Source organism: Macadamia integrifolia, unplaced genomic scaffold (genome assembly GCF_013358625.1).
Source record: "Macadamia integrifolia cultivar HAES 741 unplaced genomic scaffold, SCU_Mint_v3 scaffold1509, whole genome shotgun sequence".
NCBI classification, from domain to species: Eukaryota; Viridiplantae; Streptophyta; class Magnoliopsida; order Proteales; family Proteaceae; genus Macadamia; species Macadamia integrifolia.
Window position 1 is genome coordinate 78,655 of NW_024868239.1, and position 6,346 is coordinate 85,000.

The window sequence follows — 6,346 nt, forward strand, 5'->3', positions numbered from 1 at the left end:
TTAGGATTTACTTCTCAATTTTTGAGAGAAAACCCCAACCGTGCCCTAGTTTTTTCAAATTTGGGGATTTCTTCAATCTCTGCTCTTTTCTTCCCAATTAATAACTCAAATGCAATGCCTTATGTTTGATTTGTACTTGACATGTTGTAGAGATCATAGAAGTCACGTATGCTTGAAATCCCATTTCTTCCCATGAAAATCCATCTCCGTGTTGGGTTTCTTTGATTCTCTTTCCATCCCTTCATACTTGTGGATTCCTTTCACCTCAATATCACAATAGTAGATGTTTTTGCATATTCTAAATTGTAGGATGATGGCATTTCATCCATGAACATGTAAGCTTCATGCTTCACTCTATTGTGAGTCTTTTCATTTTTTTTTTCCTTTGATTGAACTTGCACAATGAGAATTACTTGCCATGCTTTATATGCCCTTTCTGTCACATTACTGTTTTGCCATAATCTCTATCTTGTCACTGGCCAGGCATTTCATTCATAGACTTTTTATCATTTCTCGCTTGTTACATTTTCTGTTTTGCGAGAATTGGGTTTTGGGGCTTCCTCTTACTACTCACTCATATATTTATTCCCTTTGTTATTCCTTTTTTCCTTACTCACCTTTCTTTCCTCTTTTCTTGCCAGGATGTCTTCTCGTAAGGGCAAGGAACCCGCATCCTCTTCTACTCGGCGTAAGACCACCGCTTCCAAACGGAAGAGTGCAAGGACTAGTTCTCCAGCCCCCCGCACAGGGCGACCCGGACCTGCCCCTATTGATCCTTCCGACTATGACGAGGAACTCTTCCGTTGTTCAGAGACAGCAACCAACTGGTAGGCCTTCCTAAAAAGGTCTATAATGATGGAGAAGACTGTGGTAGTTAACGACTTCCACAAGGTTCAACTTCAGGAGAGGTTCACCGCATTGGGTTGGCAGTCTATCCTCCACATAGACCGTCCATGCTACAAGCAACTGGTTCGTAGATTCTACTGTAACCTGGAGGTTTCCTACCAGCATGGAGAGTATGCAATAATTAGTATGGTGAAGGGGGTGGACATTCAGTTGACCGTGGACACCCTGGCTAGTATTTTAGGTATTTCTTCAGCTGGGCACCGTTTCTACAGTCCTCCCAGGAGTAAGCCCATGGGCCCGTTCATGAGTTTGGAGACACCGGACCACATCTATGAGACCATCTGTGGCAGCAGGGAGTGTCCAGATTTCGAGACATCATTTTTCCCAGAGGTTCGTGTGTTTGCCCGTTTGGTCCAGTTCAACTTGCTCCCCAGAGGAGGTCACCGGAACCAGGTGGGCTTCATGGCAGCCTTCTTAGCCTTCTGCATTTATAAGGCTTTAAAGGGGGTGACGAGCACTTGTGCTTGCCTTACATCATCCTCAAGACCATGGAGCACCATACTTCTCACCCCGAGGATGGAGGATTTCCATATGGCAGGATCCTCACCAGGATTTTTGAGTTCTTTGGGGTGGACCTGAGTGGTGAGGAGGGGAAGATGCCAGCAGATAAGTTTGACAGGGGGAATCTATTGAGGATGGGTCTCCACACTCTTATGGATGTACCTCAGAGAGCATGAGCTCAGAGTGGTAGGGATAGGAGGGCTGCTCCTAGGGAGGATGTTCCCATGGAGGAGTCTAGTGAGGAGGATGAGGACTATGTTCCTCAGGGTGGGGAGGATGATTTTGTGGACGAGGACATCCTTGAGGAGGTGCCTCATGAGTCGAGAGGTGCTGATCCTGGCTTCACTAGAGCTACAAGCCCACAACATAGAGCCCCACCACTTGAGAGTGGTGCATATGATTTTAAGGGCATGATGTCTACTATGAGGGCTTTGAAGGACCGGCAAGATCAACTCTTAAGAAGACTGGATGAGAGTGCTTCTAGGGAGGAACGCATCCTGGAGAGGCAGGCTACTTTGGATAATTCCTTTCTCAGACTGGGCCAGGACTTGGATACAATGGCCAATGCCATTTCAGCAGATTTTGGCCGACTTCAGAGGGAAGTACAGCTGGTGAACTCGAGGTTTGACTACTACGACCGTCGACTCAACGTTAACTCTAGACCTTAGGTGAACGAAGAAGTAGTATTGGACGATGACGATGACGATGACGATGATCAGTGAGGACTTAGCTCGTCCACACCAGCTTCTCACCTGTTTCATGTTGTTGATCTTATTGTATTTTTCTTTCTTTTCTCATTCTTTGTACTTTCTCTATAACTGGACTTATTTGTGGGGTGATGTGTTTTGATGGTGGTTTATGGTGAATTTGTATGTTTGAATACTTGTGTAGTTTAGTTGTGGTGTCTTTTGTTAATTTTGATCATTGATATTTATATATATGTTGTTTATTAGGTGTTTGTGTGGAAAATTTTTGGAAATCTCGTTTTGCGCCGTTATGCTGTCGAAATTTCGTTAAACTCGTACTCGATGGGTTATGACATCAATTAATTAATCTTTCATTTTCTCTCATGCATGCCATGAATGCAATAACTAAATGCAACCATTTTTATTACTTTCTTCCTTTGGCTTTTAACTCTTTAAAGATTTTTTTTTTTTTTACATTAACCCAATCCCATTTCCTATTATAGATTCTACGGGGTCTAATGGTATGCTGTGAGTAGAATAGAGCATCACCCTCTGATACCACCGTTGTCACACCCCGTTCACACAGAACCGGGCCAGTGACCAAGTTAACACCGATTAACCCAAACCTGCCAGGATCATCTGATACAGTATCCAACCACAGTATACACACAACTAAGAAAGTGTTCATCAATTCAGCGGAAGACTTAATTTACCTGTAAATATTTCCATTATACTTGATACCCAAATTGTAATACATAGTTAAGTACATGTGGGCCCGCAGGCATGATATTTACACAAAAGAATATAATTTACATATCAAGTACACAGAAGGGATCATCAAAAACATAAAGGGTATAGCTCAGCTCGGTTTCAAAAGTAGAGCTCAGCTCGGTATCAAAAAGTAAAGCTCAGCTAGGTATCAAAAGGTAAAGCTCAGCTCAGTATCAAAAGTAAAGCTCAGCTCGGTATCAACAGTAAAGCTCAGCTCAGTATGAAAACTATGGTCCCGCAGCACAGCCCTCACACGAGCAATCCGTGTCATGCTCTAATTCCTCGGGGACCCGCCAATCCTCTTCAGGGAATTCAACTGTGCAGCTTGACCCGTGCTCTTCAGGTTAATGACCTGCGAAATCATCTAAAAGAGGTGCACATGTGGGATGAGCTCACTAGCTCAGTAAGTGAAAAGAAGGACCACACAGCAATCCACACAACAAATCACAACCATATGCACTCTATGCTATGCAATTCATTTTTAATCACATCCACATAAACAACATTACTAAGTCTTTGGTTTAGTGATACTACAACCACAGTGCGCGTATACTCCGGGTACGAGCCGCGAACTCCATCCCGTGATACACCCATAAGGCTATCGGATAAGGCCCACCGTGAGTACTCAGAAAAGTAAAACATGCCGACCACAGGCTCTCAACATAAAGTTAATGACAGAAATTAAAGGTGCTAACTCCAGCAATTTAAAAGCAGTACGATTGGCCCTCTTGAATATACCACCGAGGTTGCCGACTGTCCTAATGACTAGCCGGGCATATGTCTAACCGCCACAGTGACCCAACAACCGCGACCACTGCTTCCCCCCAAATGGTAACCCAACACCTCAACCCCTGTTGGGAACGGTCATAGCACGGGAAGATGATAATCCTAAACCGCATGCTCCTATATGATATTGTACGATTGCATAGTGCCACCGCGTCCCATTCCACGGGCCACCAATGCACTCGTGTCCAAGCCGACTATGGCATCTCGTCTATTAATGCATCATGCATAATGATGTCAACATTCATCACATAAGCATATCATCATTTGGCATTGAGAAATGAACACAACACACATGGCATAAAATATAAAGATGGCTAAGCTACATAGCATTTGCATGATGACATGGCTAGTCTAGATACAATTAGATGAATGTCCAACAAGCCTTGAAACAAGGCCAAACGTCCTCTCCCCACTTACCTGTAGTGTACAAAGACTCACGCCTGGTACGGGTGAGATCCGGTGCGAGAAGCGTAAGATTTGGTGAACCTATCATGAGTGAATGGGGTTAGCATTTCACCACTTTAGGGTCAAAACTAACAATATTTGGTGACAAAATCATGTTTAGAATCCTAAAAGAAGGTCGCACATCCGTTTTGGGTCCATTCGGACGTAAAAATCACGTTGGGAGCCTCACGGGTGGGTCAAACAGCCCACCTATCATGACCCACCAGTCATGACCGGCGGGTAGGTCGACCCACCGGTCCTGACCCACCGGTCATGACCGGCGGGCAGGTTGGCCCATCGGTCAGCCCACCGATAGGGCCTGCCGGTCGGCCTTGAGGGTCTGCCCTCTCAGGCGGGTGCCCTTAGGCGGGCCATTTGGCCCACCGGTTGGCCCCCCTGTCTTGGCGGAAAAATGCCATTCTTCCCCAAAACCTTCCCCAACCTTTGGGGAAGCAAATGGGGATTTTCCAAACCCATTCTCCACACATTCAAAGTCTCATAAGATGGTTCTAACCTAGATCTAGCTTAGATTTAAGGAATGGAAAGCCAACTTACCTTCTTTGCTCAAGAACTCCTTCAAAACCCCAAATCACTTCAAATCACCAATGCTCCTCCAACCTTGTAAACACTTCTTCAAATCCTTCAAAATCAACACATAGACCATCTATTAAACCTTAGATTCATCATCTCAAGGGGGATTTACAAGACCTCAAGAAACACTACCCAAATCAATGGTTTTACTTGGGTATGGTGAAAGTTTAGGGAATATAGCCTTTGCTCACCTCTAAACGTAGATCTCGGGTTGGAGATCACTTTTCTGGCGTCGGAATGGGAAGATCAAGCCTTGGCGCCGCTTAAATCCATTCCTTCTTCCTCTTCCTTCCCCTTTCTTCTTCGTTCTCTTTCCTCTCTTCTTTTCTCTCTCCTCTTAAATCTTCTCACCAAACGCCCGAGTGTCATAAATGAGAAAAAGGAAAAACATAATGATAGCTATTTATATTTTTTTTAAAGCATCTTGTAACCTCATGGGTGGGTCACTCAGGTGGGCGGATGCGCCCACCTATGACCGCCCACCTGAGGGCCGAAAATTGGTCACCAAGTGGGATTTTGATGGAATTTGACTCTCGGCACGAATCTCACTCTCGGCAGAAGATATATTATACGTATGCGCTTTAAGATACGGCTATGTACCTGCTTTATCCATACATGGCCTTATGATATGTGCATGTACACGGCTTGGGTACACCCGTCTCCTCTAGCACTGACTAGGACTTGTCTGGCCAGCCGGTGTTCAAAGTCACCCTTGCCATCATGGTCCATAAGGAACCTACCTTAACCCTCTCCAGTTCGGGTCCTGCATGGTTAAACCGGGTCAACCATGTAATCAGACCGGGTTTAAGAAGTAGGGTATTACACTATGTGGCTATTTTCACATGCCATGCCATCGTTGGGCATGCTGTGTGTCGATGGGAACATGTGGCAGCAGAAGTGGGGGCACGGTAGCACATGGCAGGAAGCCATATGCGCCTAGCAGCCATGGTGGTAGACAGTGTTGTGCGACAGAAGGGTTGACCATTGGCACAGACGTGTGCCTTCCTTGGGCATGCTGTGTCGTGACTGGCAGCCATATGCACCCAGCCGCACACTGTGGCAGGCCTCAGCTCACACCAAGGGCCAACTCATCGAAACCGACGTGTACAGCAGTGGGTGCCTCGTGTGCAGCAGAAGGCTACAAAGGAGCCTCTGTTGTATGGGCCATGGGGGCCAAGATAGCACCCATGTGCAAGCCATGTGCATACGGCCATGTGAATGGTGGCCTATAGCCTTGCCTACAACCTTGCATGATGTATGTGCTGCCATACACGTGGCATGTGCGGTGATGCCTGCCATCATGCTTGCGGCATGTGCAGCCATGCCCATGACCTTTCATGTGGTAGTGCCGCCATGCATGCCACATGCGCGACAATGCAACGCAACCTTGCACTCAGTGGTGCAGCCTTGCCTATAACCTTGTGCGCGGCATGTTAGTCAACTCGAGCAACCATGCGAGCGGCAAGGCAGCGATTGGCGTGGCATCTGTAGCCATGCCTGAAACCTAGAGGGCGGCGTGCATGAGGTAGTGCAACCATGTGCATGGCATGTGCAGCAATACCCAAATCCTTGCGCACGGCATGTGCCACAACGCAGGTAACCTTATGAGCTGTAGGGCAGCCATGGGTGCGGCATGTGCAAACATGTGCAGTTGTGCCTTC